The sequence below is a fragment of the Pocillopora damicornis genome, chromosome 2, assembly GCF_964200805.1.
Source record: "Pocillopora damicornis chromosome 2, jaPocDami1.2, whole genome shotgun sequence".
In the NCBI taxonomy this organism is placed as follows: domain Eukaryota; kingdom Metazoa; phylum Cnidaria; class Anthozoa; order Scleractinia; family Pocilloporidae; genus Pocillopora; species Pocillopora damicornis.
This window is the reverse complement of record NC_142671.1, coordinates 20,356,870-20,371,890: the sequence shown is the minus strand read 5'-3', so window position 1 is coordinate 20,371,890 and position 15,021 is coordinate 20,356,870. Positions and strand designations below refer to the sequence as shown.

Sequence of the window (15,021 nt, the reverse complement as noted above, 5' to 3'; positions counted from 1 at the left end):
GGTAAATGAGGCGATCTATATTTGAACAGATGCAATCTATTAATGGAATTGGTTGGGGAAAAAAAGACTCCGAGGGGAGGCCCATAGTAGTAATTTGTAAGAGGACTGGAATCGAGTTTCATGTCAGAACAATGAGATGGCCTATCTCTCCTGGGAACAAGATCCTAATAAGTAGATTTCACGCTTCCTTGACTTCTGTAAACGACGTTTATCTCCCTGGACGCAAACTGAAAATTTCCTAACTTTTCCTTGACTTAAGAATTTTTTTCCTTGAACTTTCCTCTTCAAGTGGATTGCTTTGTAGGTTTGAAAAAGAAAGGATCTGCTCAAGAAAACTTAACTGCCTATTAAATCAATTATTGAGTTTTAGAAGAAATAAAATGAGATTTCGATCCCGTGTAGAGTACCTTGAAGACAGTAAGAAGGTAAAACGTGCATGGAGAACCTGCAATTTACGCTTCCTATGAGTTTTCTAGCGCGGATTTTAAGTGATACTTTGCCCTTTTAATTAGTGTTTGAGAGTGGATTGAGACTGAATCAAATCATCGCGGAGAGATAAGACGTACACTAGGTAAGCTTATCATATCTCTCGGTCAATACGTGTGCTATGATTGGTCAATTTGCGGCCGTAGTTCGCTGTACGGCCCACTAAATTAAAAAGTTTGTTTGAAAGCGTTTTCTTGGTATGTCTCTATGTCTCGTTTTTTCTGCTCGGATTTATGACGCGCGAGAAATAAATCTGAGCGGGTAAAAAATTGGTCCGTAACTTACGATACTGAACTCGAACTCGATAAGTAAGAGGTATTTGTGTTGTAAATGAAGGGTCAACTCCGCGAAAATGAACCCTTGCCGTAAATGTTCAAACAAGGTTGTCGTCTATTAATTGTGCTTCACAGTTTCTTTTTTTCCTTAGAAAAATTCTTCGATTTATCTGAAAAAAGTCTTTTTCACCTCGTATTAATTCTATTTTGTGTTTGAATAAAAATTTTTCATTGTGATCAGGCTCATTGGTGAGAGCTGTATTATTTTGCGTCAATGTATGATTTTCCTTTTTTCCTCTCTCTTTCTCTTTGTTCTGAGCTTTAACTCTTCTGTCAGCTAGGTGGGTAAAATAAGCTTATATTCTTCTAGAAAAGTGACCTCAAGTTATATTCCATTATGACGAAATAAGTTGCTAAAGCCCTTCTTGCTCCGAAAAAGCTCAATAATTTTAATTTTCATCAGTTGGCTGTGGGTAAGATGTTTTGCTCTGCTGTATGATAGTTGTGGATTGACGTATCCAGTAAGATATCGGTAGAAGAGCTGCGCGTGAGCCGTAAACTGAACTCGTAATGCTAGGACAGCACTTTAAGAAAATGCGATCGTTTTTTACATCCACCCTCACGAGAAAATAAATTCTGACAGACTGAACCCAGGCTGTAAGAAGCCCAGCTCTGCGACATTAAATACCTAAAACGATGCTTCTATGTTGTGTGCTTCTGCCTCAATTGATTACGTGCAGCTTCTTAATGATAACAAACCACTTGCCTTAGACACCTCATGGAGCCGATCACAAGCCACTGAAATCTAAGACGCACATACATTTTCCCCCACTTCCTTGAATCCTGTGTAAAAATGAAGAATAAAAATATCATTTAAATTTTTTTCTTTCTATTTATTTTCAAGTTTAAATGAATGAAATATTAACTAAAATGAGTTGCCTTTTAATCTTTTCTTTGATTTGTTTTTTGAGCGATACCGACTCCTTAGTGGGTCAACCCTTAATAACCCATCTCTTGTACAAAGTCCAACACTCGATCAGCGCATAAAGACAGTCCAGTGTCCGAAACAGTTTTATTCTCTTTTTTGGGGACCAAGTCTTAGCATCACAGATCAAGACTAAGGAAGAGATATTTTGGGTGACACCAACCCCTTAAGGGGCCAGCTTTAAGTCTCCCATCTCTTGTACAAAGTCCAACACCTGATCAGCGCATAAAGACAGTCCAGTGTCCGAAACAGTTTTATTTTCTTTTTTGGGGGACCAGGTCTTTGCATCACAGATCAGGACTAAGGAAGAGATTGTTTGGGTGACACCAACCCCTTAAAGGGCCAGCTTTAATTCTCCCATCTCTTGTACAAAGTCCAACACCTGATCAGCGCATAAAGACAGTCCAGTGTCCGAAACAGTTTTATTCTCTTTTTTTGGGGACCAGGTCTTTGCATCACAGATCAGGACTAAGGAAGAGATTGTTTGGGTGACACCAACCCCTTAAAGGGCCAGCTTTAAGTCTCCCATCTCTTGTACAAAGTCCAACACTCGATCAGCGCATAAAGACAGTCCAGTGTCCGAAACAGTTTTATTCTCTTTTTTGGGGGACCAGGTCTTAGCATCACAGATCAAGACTAAGGAAGAGATTGTTTTGGTGACACCTACCCCTTAAAGGGCCAGCTTTAAGTCTCCCATCTCTTGTACAAAGTCCAACACTCGATCAGCGCATAAAGACAGTCCAGAGTCCGAAACAGTTGTATTCTCTTTTTTGGGGACCAGGTCTTTGCATCACAGATCAGGATTTAGAAAGAGATTGTTTGGGTGACACCTACCCCTTAAAGAGCCAGCTTTAAGTCTCCCATCTCTTGTACAAAGTCCAACACCCAATCAGCGCATAAAGACAGTCCAGTGTCCGAAACAGTTTTATTCTCTTTTTCGGGGACCAAGTCTTAGCATCACAAATCAAGACTAAGGAAGAGATTGTTTGGGTGACACCAACCCCTTAAGGGGCCAGCTTTAAGTCTCTTATCTCTTGTACAAAGTCCAACACCCTGTCAGCGCATAAAGACAGTCCAGTGTCTGAAACAGTTTTATTCTCCTTTTTGAGGGACCAATTAGTCTTTGTATCACAGATGAAGACTGAGAAAGAGATTGTTTGGGTGACAATGCCCCATAAAGGGTCAGCCTTCAGTCTCCTATCTCTTGTACTAAGACAACAAGTGTTTTTTTTCCCTTTTTCTTCGTAGGACTAAGTATTGGTCTACAGTGTTAATTTTTTTTACTTGAACTAAAAGATATTTGTATTTTATTTGATATTCTTGGTCAATACTTATCTCATGAAATCAGCTGCACTACCAAAAGCCGCAGGAGAATATTTTTCTACCTTGGAAAGGAAACAAAGAAATCATCAATGAGTCTTTCTAAAGAAAGAATTGAGTTGTACAGTGTAGATGAGGTTTGCTCTTGTCGCACTATTAAAACAGAGTTAATTATGGGCATTTCTAATTTAAACAAATTTTTACAGATCCTTTGAATCGTTTGAAAGGTAAGAAAAAAAGAACTGGGTTCAACTATAATATGCGCATACTTTATGTAGAGATTTTGTTTCGCCAGGACAGGGGAGGGGTGGTTAAGTCTGTTTCTAAATAAATATTCTGTGCACATAAGCATAGGAATAATCGTAAGAGGAAAAACTTTTAATCTCCCTATGCACTAAACATCTGAGGTTACCTACAAACAGAGTGAAACTTTTAATTTGATGATAGCAGGATCTTGTTTACCTGCGTCAGCCCACAAAAGGATTTAACAGTGAAGAAATCATCAATAACCGCGAACCTTAAGTTCACAGCTGGCAATTACTTCCTGAAAACAAAAATGGAGAGGGGAGACTTAAAGCTGATCTGTGATCTGTAATTTGGAATAAGGTGGCGGTCAACAATTTGCAATTTCTGTGCTTTAGTGAAATGGTAACGCTCTCTCATTGGTCAGGAGCCAGAGCAGCCTATTATACTACTAAAAGCAATTTTTGATGAGGAGGAACCTCCTGGCAGATAAGAAGCGTACTTAAGTATGTCTGACCTCATGCGTGGCTCACCAAAATGTTATACCTGGTAAAATTTTTACACTTTGCGAGATAGAAGTAAACAAAAATGGAATTATCGAGATCCTTGTGAATGTTATTTTCTAAAACTCAGGAAGACTAAATCGTTGCTATGGTAGCTCGTTATGTCAGATGGATGGCAAAATAGTTGAGAGGAGATCATTTTACATTGGCGTTTTATAAAAACAGAGAAAAAGTATTCATGGTAATGCTCATTCATTGTGCGAGCAGTGCTGCAAACAACTGAAAGCCTACTTATCAGAGACAGCTCCAAGAAATCAGACAGAAAAAGGAAAAAAAACTGGATTCATTTCTTCCTCCGCAGTTTTTTCTTCATTATTGACAGATGCATTTTCTTTAATTGCAAATATACGCTAAATCCAGGTTAGATCGTTCAACGCAGACTAATAGGCTCAAATAACTAATTTTTTATAAAAGCCAAATAACTAATTTTTTATAAAAGCCAAATAACTAACCTTGTCAGAGGCTATCTAGTAATTCTTCCCGCCCTTGGAATTTCTTTATTTCGATGCGGTCTCATTTCATTATTGCAATTGTCCTAGCCGGGAAAAAGAGAGTTAATATTATTATTTTTCGTTACAGAACATCATGTTTTAGAGGCCAAAGCAGTCCTATGAGAAATTTTTGAGACGGAGGAATAGTCAAAACACAATTTTTTGAGGGAAACATATTTCTTTCATTTATAGTACCAGTGTTTCTCTACCAACAGACACACTGAGAGCAGCAGTTTAAGTTCATGAGGGCCGGGTTGTTCGATTAACGTAAACCAGGGTTAGTGCAAATTTTTAATTCAGTTTAGTGGCTTTGCAAAGGTGTTTTTCTTTTTTTCTTTTTCTTCTTTTGGTTTCAAGTCAGTCATAATGAGATAAAACCCAACAAAACACTAGCTCTTAAACACGCTCATCTACACGAGAAATTAAAGCCAAGGTTAACTTTTAATCCTAGATTAACGTTAAACCCCATTCGAACATACCGGCCCTGAGCAATAGCGATGTAAACAACTGCAAGTCACCTAATGAGACGAACATCAGAGAGTTCAGAAATTGAATAAAATGGCCGGCTTTGATTTTCTTTTGTAGGTTCTTTATGTTTCAGCTTTAGTGGCTTGTCATTATTGTAAAGACTTGCAAGGTAAGATGAGCAAAATAGTTATAAAACTGAAAAACCAACCTTGTTGTATGTTATCTCTTGATCTTCTCGATTTGTATACTTTTTATCCAATGCCTGACGCTGATCTGGAGGGAAAAAAGTTAAATACCATAAGAATACATCGCAAGGTGTGCTCTTTGTTCTGAAGAACTAGTGTAAGCAAAGAAAGGGAAACATTTGGTTGGGACCCTCATATTTGATGCAGAACTAAGGGAGAAAGCCAGTTTTTTGTGAGAAAAAAAATTATCATATAATCTGAGAAGCGCGTAATTTTCTCATGTACATTACTACAGTGAGTAACTGCCATCTGCAGTTTCTGCATGAAATCCTCTGATATCCAGAAACCGGATTCTGTATTACATACAAAACGTGATAACGATAACTCTCTACTTTCTTTGGCGGGATTGAGGGTAAATGACAAGCGCGTTTGAAACAAACTTAATGCCACAATTTTCGAAGCATAAAAACTGTGTATAGTTTGAAAAATCAATACAGAAATTAAAAGGAAAATAAGGAAATAAGCGATAAGTATAAGAACAGTAAAGAATGAATTTCTCGGCGTTTCATCAAAGACACGAGCAAGAAACTGTCATGGCGACCGACACTGAGTATTTGTCTTAATCTGTGCCATGTGATCTTGCCCTCCGTTCTTACCTTCGACTTTGAAAATTAATTTTACTCGAACATCAACGAAAAACGCGAGAACTACAATTCTACCCAAAATATATCTGTACATAGGTTATTTACCTGATGAAAAGTCTTGACAAAATGAAAGTCATGAATCCTCGACGTCGATCACATGTTAACCACGCGATTCAACAGATGAAACACTCGCCGACCTTGACAGAACTGACGATATCCAAGGCAATACGGTAAAAACAATGTGTTTCTTGAATCCATAAAAGCTGGAAAATAAGCTGAAATTTCTTTCAGTTCGTAAGCTCCTTCCACGTGCAAGACTGAGCGCAAATATGAATATTAATTTTAAAATTTATTTGTAATTCAAATGAGTTTTTCTACTTTAAACTGCGGATTCAAAATAATCGACACCGAGCTCCTGAGTTAGTCTCGTTTCATCAAAAATCGAAGATGGATGCCAAGCTGGAGGCTAAATTTGATCTTAGTGAAGCTCAATGGGGAGGTGGAATTTTGTAATTTTAGAAATGTTTACTCGAACCCGGACGGTTTTGAACCTAGATAATTTGCTTGAAAAGCATTTTTCTGTATTGACACCACCAGGTTTCTTCTGAAAACACGCTCCAATTTGTAATTAGGCTGGTACTGAATTCAAAACCATGATCCTACATCAAGATTCCTCTTATGTAAGTGGAGCTGGTCTAACTTTGACACTTACTTAAGCTGTGTATAGAAGGACAACGATCTTTCTTCAATAAAACATGTGTCCGTTTGTTCAAATACTGATTTTAGCACACTTTGTCTTCCAAGTAAGCTAGTATTTCTGCGGCCAGAAAAACTCAATTTAGAAAAACAAACATACCATAAAGGTGTTTTAAACTCTCCACTTTAGTTCCTTTGGGTTTTCTTCTATGTTTTCCTTGGAAAAAGAATAGTGTGATGTGACATTAAACCAAGTTCCTAGAAATATTCTTTGAGTCGTGAATGGGTGCTGATGCTATAAAATTGATATTAATTCAGTTCACAGCGTCTAAATGTATCTGTTTCATATCAGAGAAATGGGTGAAATGACTGAAAATTTCCACACCAAAAAATGGTTGAAGTGGCAAGTGACAAGCTCAATAACGCAAAATTCCAGCCCGTTATAGAGGACCCGTTGAGAAGTAACAAATGGCCGTTTTCTTCTTTCCAAGTCCAGTAACCCCTCCTGTTTTGCATAATTGCACTGAGTGTCCCTCTCTGTGTTTTACGACTTTGAAGTAAACACGACACAAAAAATAGGGAATGAAAAACACAATCGAGCTATTGTTATTTGACCTAAAATTGCGTCGTCATGACCGCGCCCACGAGGAATATTTACTGTCATTCATGACATTCACTCGTCCATTTTGATCTATACAACAAACCCACTGTATTCCACGAATTTCTTCAATTGACTATTCATGGCATAAAACCTGATATTCACTCGAATTAAATGTACGCTCTAATTCTTAAAAACCTTTAAATTTTCCTAAGCTTTAACATATCTTTTATTCTGAACCATACGCTAACGAAAGCAAACTTTTCACCTTTGGACTCCTCCATATAAAAAAAAAGTGAAACATATATTTCGCTGGAAATATACTTCTAACTTAGGGTTAAAATTCTTCATCCTACCCGGGCAAATTCAAATTTCCCACTCCAAAAAGGCTGTTTGTGTCAAATTTCCAACTCCCCCGGCACGGACGACAACACGATAGAATCTGGGAGCAAGACTAAGCCCGGCCTAAGGTGTCTCCGAACATACTATACACAAAATGTTCATGAAAAGGCATGCCAGAGTTGATCAACCAAAAATTATTATCAAAAGAGAAACAGAATTGTATTAAGCAACCTCAACTACACATGGGCATAAGGAAGCGTTAACTTCATTCAAGACTCTTCGCCACAAACAGAGTAGAGAAAATTCGCTGCATCATAACCATTAAAGGGCTTCGTCTTGTTAGAAAAATGAGTGAGACTGTTTCATTGGGCTGTTCAGCTGTATTCAATATGTTCATTTTATACATCATTACAGAGCGCACACTTCATAATTTTTTACGATAGTAGAAAGAGTACAAGTCCGTCGGAATTTATCTCAAGTTGAAAAAAACAAACAAAGTGCTTTACTTTCTCAGATGGTTTCGCATGTGGTTGGCTGGCAGCTAATTTTTCTTCACAATATCAACCCTGAATCATACATCAGAGTCACGAGAGTAAAAGAAATGATCACCAAATATATAAGCTTTTGATTGTTACACAAATTCTCTTGATCATCATCAGGAAATGTATAGGAAACAGTATGGAGAATATGCATACTGATGTTGGGTGTAAAGGGTTAACGTACATTTTTTTAAATTTATATTTCGACGTCAATGAATTCGTAGACCAAAGAATGCCTATTTTATGTTTCTTTCAGGTCCTTTAGCAGGCCACTGAACATCCTTACGAGCCACACCCAGATTAATATTTTTAGAAGATTTCCTGCACCGGAAAAAATCCTGATGGTTCCAGGACCTTCGTCATGATAGACAACAGCTGTCTGGTGTACCCAGAGTAAACTTGCTACATTTTCTCTTTATATTTGTCGTGAATCAGGATTGTCACACCAGAATATCTGCTCTAAAACGCAATCCAAGTGAACGTTTAAGATCGTACAAGGCGCTCCATTGATGTTAAGAGGAGTCCGTTTTTCTACTCTGTACTTTAATATGGTTAGTTCCGTTACCCTGTCTCTCTTGAATGACTCCTGAGGATAAAGGAGGACAGAGGAAAGACTGGCATTGTTTGAGTAATCAGAGCTTAAATACAGTATTGCAGGAGTATGAGTAAAAACTACTCAACATCAATATAGCCAGCCAGTAACAAATTGATATTTAAAAGAATGCTATTGCAGAAAAAGAACTCTAGAAAAATTGGTCTTTGATCCAAGGTTCACTTTGTTACTTGCTATCTTGTCAAAAAACGATTTAATGTACAATAATTTGGTAACAGCACGACAAGTAAATGAATATAAAGTTTATTATGAATAAGAAAATTACGTTACATTAGAGACGAAAACTAAATCAAATATCACTATTATTATTATTACGACTATTAACATTATTATTATCATTATTATTAGTATTATTATTATTATTATTATTATTATTATTATTTAGTTCGGGAAGCACATCACAGAATTTGCCAGAGAGGTGGTTGTTGTTGGTTGTTGTTGGGTAATGACCAGGGAAATTCGTCTTACAATGAAGAGCTTCCACAGTTGGCAGTCATTTCCTTTATTCTCATGACATTTATGTTTGATTCAAGGAGAAATCAGAAGCTGTTCAGGGGCTACAAGTTTCCCTATAGTTAGATCAAAAATTTTTGCAACAACCCCAGCCCCAAACTTTGTTGGAGAGCCCATTAACCCAAAAACAATAAAAAAAAAAAAAAGATGTATGAGCATCATTCTTAAGCTTAATAGTTTTTCAATTGGAGGCAGCTTTCATTGAATATTCAACAGAAAAAAAATTAAAATTGACTCCAAATTATGCCCCCATTACTCATAATTACCTAGCCATAATATTTCAGTCAGTATTTCTAACAAAAAAAATACAGTGTATACAAACTTTGCTTATTTAAACTATGGAAACTAATTGCTATTCAGTATCTACAATCTGCATTAAGACAGATGACACATCATGACTGAATTGACAATATTTGCTCCCCAATTTACTTACATTGACCCTCTCTCTTCCTGACTAAGAAAACAATATTGCCTCCCCAATTTACTCACATTGACCCACTCTCTTCCTGACTGTGAAAACAATACTAGCTCCCCAATTTACTTACATTGACTCTCTCTCTTCCTGACTGTGAAAACAATATTAGCTCCCCAATTTACTTACATTTACTCTCTCTCTTCCTGACTGAGAAAACAACATTAGCTCCCCAATTTACTTACATTGACCCTCTTTCTTCCTAACTGAGAAAACAATATTAGCTCCCCAATTTACTTACATTGACCCTCTCTCTTCCTGACTGAATAACAATATTAGCTACCCAATTTACTTACATTGACCCTCTCTCTTCCTGACTGAATTAACAATATTAGCTCCCCAATTTACTTACATTGACCCTCTCTCTTCCTGACTGTGAAAGCAATATTAGCTCCCCAATTTACTAACATTGACCCTCTCTCTTCCTGACTGAATAACAATATAAAGCTACCCAATTTACTTACATTGACCCTCTCTCTTCCTGACTGAATTAACAATATTAGCTCCCCAATTTACTTACATTGACCCTCTCTCTTCCTGACTGTGAAAGCAATATTAGCTCCCCAATTTACTAACATTGACCCTCTCTCTTCCTGACTGAATTAACAATATTAGCTCCCCAATTTACTAACATTGACCCTCTCTCTTCCTGACTGAATTAACAATATTAGCTCCCCAATTTACTAACATTGACCCTCTCTCTTCCTGACTGAATAACAATATTAGCTACCCAATTTACTTACATTGACCCTCTCTCTTCCTGACTGAGAAAACAATATTAGCTCCCCAATTTACTAACATTGACCCTCTCTCTTCCTGACTGTGAAAACAATATTAGCCCCCCAATTTACTAACATTGACCCTCTCTCTTCCTGACTGAATTAACAATATTAGCTCCCCAATTTACTTACATTGACCCTCTCTCTTCCTGACTGTGAAAGCAATATTAGCTCCCCAATTTACTAACATTGACCCTCTCTCTTCCTGACTGAGAAAACAATACTAGCTCCCCAATTTACTTACATTGACCCTCTCTCTTCCTGACTGAGAAAACAATATTAGCTCCCCAATTTACTTACATTGACCCTCTCTCTTCCTGACTGTGAAAGCAATATTAGCTCCCCAATTTACTAACATTGACCCTCTCTCTTCCTGACTGAGAGAACAATACTAGCTCCCCAATTTACTTACATTGACCCTCTCTCTTCTTGACTGAGAAAACAATATTAGCTCCCCAATTTACTAACATTGACCCTCTCTCTTCCTGACTGAGAAAACAAGCTCCTCAATTCATTCACTTTGACCCTCTCTCCTCCCAATCAATATTACACTACATTCTGTCTGATCATACCACATGAAATGGCAAAGGAGGGCATTAATTTGAGGTGTAATATTTTAAGCTTTAGAAATTAGCCTCCTGACTGAGATAACAATATTTGCCCCCCATTCATTTACTTTGACTGTCTCTCTTCCTGATCAATACTAAGCTACATTCAGCCTGATCCTACCACATGAAATGGGGAAGGGGGGGTATTAAGTTGAAGTGTAATAAATTTTTTATTAAAAGTAGCAAGAGGTAGAGTAAGATAGATTTTGAATAACATTTAACCACTGGCAAGAGCCAAAGAAAAACTCTGAGTTGCACACAAGAGACTCAGAGGTTTTAACTTTTCTTTCTGTACAATTGCTCATGATAACAATTCAACATCTTTTAAGGAAAAAAAAAGGCCCTGCTCCAATGTTCCATCAATGAGCTCATGGAAAATTTAAATTACGAGCATAAAATGCATTTAAGAGTCAGTCCACCAGAGGACCTTGCAGGCATGAAACATGCCATCTTGACGATTTCTTTCAAACTTTCAAAACTTTTTGCCTACCAAAAATGGATGTCCATGGCTGATTCTTGAATGGTGACTGGTATCTAGTTTATAGAATCTCTGTTCATAACTGGCTGACTGTTAATGTACCTGGCAAGAAGCAAAGATAATTTGATTATAATCATTAAAGCACAGTTTACATCCATGTAACCAAAAACAGACAACACAACAGACCTTTTTCTCTTTTGAAAGCATGTCTGTGGTAAATGAAGAAATTTTTAAAGGAGAACAAAAATTAATCAGGGATAAGTTTGGTTTTGCTTTCAGTTTACTCCTAAATCAGTCTGCTACGTTGGTTATCACTGATTGAGTCTTCACAATCAAGCATGTCTGTGGTAAATCAAGAAATTTTTAAAGGAGAACAAAAATAAATCAGGAATTAGTTTGGTTTGGCTTTCAGTTTGCTGTGAAATCAGTCAAGAAAATTGACCAATTCAACATTCCTTAAACCAGATGTGCTATGCAATAAAAATTTTAAGCTGATAATTGCTAAGTTGTTTAAATACACTTTCATTGTCATTGATTGAGTCTTCACAATCAAGCAATCAAGATTTCGCCCATTTCTGCTAATTGTTGCTTCATTTAAATTCAGCTGAATATTGGTTTCTCAACATGTTAAAAATTCCTTGAAATTATTGAAGTAAGGTAACTGATACACTACCAACTTGAAATCAAGTTGAAAAAAAATGCTATCATTGAAAAAAGACATTTCCCCCTTATTTGGTGACTGAACCACACACCAAAACTTTCAATAAACTGGCTTTGGAACAAGTGCACTGTAAATGTAAGTCAACATTACAATCCTCAACTTTTGTCCAAGTGATTTCCTTGATGTAGATAAAAATCTTGTTGTGTCAAAAAACAAAACACTCTACCAAACCTACATGTATCTTATTTGCAGCCATTATCTTAACTGCAGCTAAAAAGGTGAATTTAGCCCACCTTACAACCAGTCTTGCTAAAATTTTGACTTTCTGAGTTATATTTTGTGTACAGTCTTGTTGAGCTGTTAAATACATGTTTAAAAATGAAAATGAAAAAATGCCAACACTAAATGTCATAGCCTTTTGTTGATAAAAATTTATTGGTGAAAGAGTATTTCATTCTTGGGTATAATGCCAATTGGTAACCTGTTGGTGGCCTGTTGGTCATCTGTCAGCTGATAGTTGGCCAACAGAGTTTCTCTTGGAGCTTTTCCTCACAATGACATGTTTGAAGAGCACTTAAACTGGATGGCAATTGCTAGCTGTTGAGAAATTTAGTTGGTGATCATTTCCTTTATTCTCATGACCTTCAAGTGTCATACAGGGATGATATTGTAACCATGAGAAATTAGATGCTAATAACTCTTAGGAGGTCAAAGGGCTAACCCTTTAACTCCAAGAAGTGATTAACATGAACCAAGTAGCTTCTCCCAACAATATCCATACATCAGATTACCCACCAAACAGGTAAGGAGAATACTCAAACATATTTGGTAGAAGTTATCTTGATCAAACACCAAATTCTCATAACTAAATTTACAAGAAAATGTGTAGCAGCTAAAGGGGAGAATTAGCAATCAGATCTTGGGAGTTAAAGTGTTAAATACCATGGGTCACCTGAAATGTTTACGTTATTAAGTAGGAGAAAACTAGAATTTGTCTAAAAAAAAATCCTCTCTACAATTACAAAAATCGAAGTACTCACAAATTTCAGTGGGTTAAGAAAGGTACTGCGATAACCAAGTGTCCAACCCAATACAGGATACAACACATGATTCAAACGTGTGATCAAATATAAATGTTCGTGGCAAGTTAAGGGTATGATATATACACATGTAAGGAAACCTGTTAGACAATAGGTAACTTGGTTTTGACAACCTTACTTTGCAACTGTTCATCGAAGTTTATTTTTGAAAATCCTTATGTACCAAAAGGCACGGTGATAACTAACTCTTCACAAAACCTACATCATAAAACAATTCCCAGTAATTAAAACTAAAATGTTGAATAAGTAAGATAGAAAAACAAACCTCAAACGTTAGAACTGTCATCATCCACATTCGAACGAAACCGTAGTTCGAAACGGCGTGTGGGAAATGTCAGAATCATAGCAGGGGGAGGAGGGTGGGGAGGTTACTAAGGGAAGGGAAAAAGCTAACGGAGGCACTAGTAATTTGGGTGGTAACCTATCTTTCACCTTTATTCCTTTTCTTTTTTGATAATGTTTGAAGCTGTGGCTAAAAGGATTAACTTTTTCAACGAAAATCCAAGAAAACTGTTACCCTAAGGCCGTGAAGCACTGCTTAGTTACTAAGATTACTATACGCATCTGAACCTCCCTGGTAAACGGTGAACACGTTTCGGTTTTAACCGCAATTGAAATAATTCAACCGTAAACGGAGTCACCACCAGGGTAGAATATTTAATAAAGTGTATTGAAATTCACTTGCAAGAGGTTATCTTTATTAGTACTGACTAGGAGTACAATGCTGGTGGAAATATTCTTCCATGAAATATTCTTTTCCATTACCGATAAAATATCATTCAAAGGAAGCAGAGTTCGGTAGTTTGACCACACATCATGGTGCATTTTAAGTACAACAGTTTTGGGATTCTTTCATTGCTTAAGGCAACGGTGTCGCACTTAAGATGTTATGCAACATTAAATTTTGAACAATTATAGAGAAAAAACAAGAATTTTGTCGCTACCGGTCGTTCATACCCGAGGGCATTATTTTCCAAGTTAGTCTTGGCCTAAAACATAATTCGGTTTTGGAAATTGTTTTCAACAAAGTGCGTTCTTCCAGCTTTAGCTTTATTTCCGTATTCTTACCCTCTCCTAACAACAGCCGTCAACCAAAACAATCTCTCTTAGATCTATGACGTTGATAAATATCAGTAACTTCTAGAAATTGTAGGCTATAAATTGAAAAGCTCTTCTGACGTTATTTCACTGTGTTTATGTTCACACTGCCACAATAAGACCCTCCACTACCCCGGCAAAATTTCCTATAGAGAGGAGGAGGATTTTATAATAGACTGCCTTTAAGGGGAGATCATTAGGATATTTCAGTACATTTTATGGGGGGGGGGTCAAATAATTACATCGTAACACAACCCCCCCTTACCCCCCGCTAGGCGATGAGTAAGTAAATAATGGCCGGTAGTGGCCATAAGAAGAAGTCTTGCAACTGGATTCCTATTCAGCAAAATGCCGAACCTGAATGTTGATGGGGTACATGCACCACAGAGCCAAGATACGTACGATAACCTAACCTTGGGCAAGAGAATATTAGCTGACGATCTCTTGGCTTCGATTGATTATTTATCAGAGGGAAGAAAGAGACCACGACTCAAGAAAACAAAGACGTCTTGACAGTTAGACCAGGCGTTATGACTTTATTTTTGGCCCAGAAAAGGTAGGCGTAGTTGCATAAAGGCTCGATCAAAATAATTATAATAATAGGCTTCGAAATGAGATTAATCAGTGCGACAGGAGTTCTGTTGTGCCCCTCCCACATTTAATGAGAAACTTTCGGGCCCTGGAGGCGAGGTTGGACAGTCCCTCGCTGAGTCGTTTTCACGGCCACCTACAGTTTTATCTTCGATAGCTCCACTAAATCATTTCCAGAAAGGGCGTAATGATTTTCCTTATACGATAATCGGTTTCACATGTTGTTAAATGATAGATGTCAAAAACAAAAAGGCTCTCTTAAGAGATGGATTT

At 37.1% G+C, this 15,021-nt stretch overlaps 1 long non-coding RNA gene across 2 annotated transcripts; it reads right to left on the bottom strand.

The window, feature by feature from the left end:
- Window positions 1-2,986: 2,986 nt before the first annotated feature.
- On the bottom strand, window positions 2,987-13,402 carry LOC113681360 (uncharacterized). Of its 2 annotated transcripts, XR_016183746.1 has the most exons (8): window positions 13,325-13,402; window positions 11,311-11,400; window positions 6,517-6,573; window positions 5,766-5,867; window positions 5,040-5,104; window positions 4,325-4,407; window positions 3,529-3,610; window positions 2,987-3,131 (listed from the first exon to the last, which is right to left on the bottom strand). It is a non-coding gene; the product is annotated as an uncharacterized LOC113681360 (long non-coding RNA). The 2 variants fall into 2 exon arrangements; XR_016183745.1 differs by lacking the exons at window positions 6,517-6,573; window positions 11,311-11,400; window positions 13,325-13,402 and having other exon boundaries at window positions 5,766-5,908.
- Between the last annotated feature and the right edge of the window lie 1,619 nt (window positions 13,403-15,021).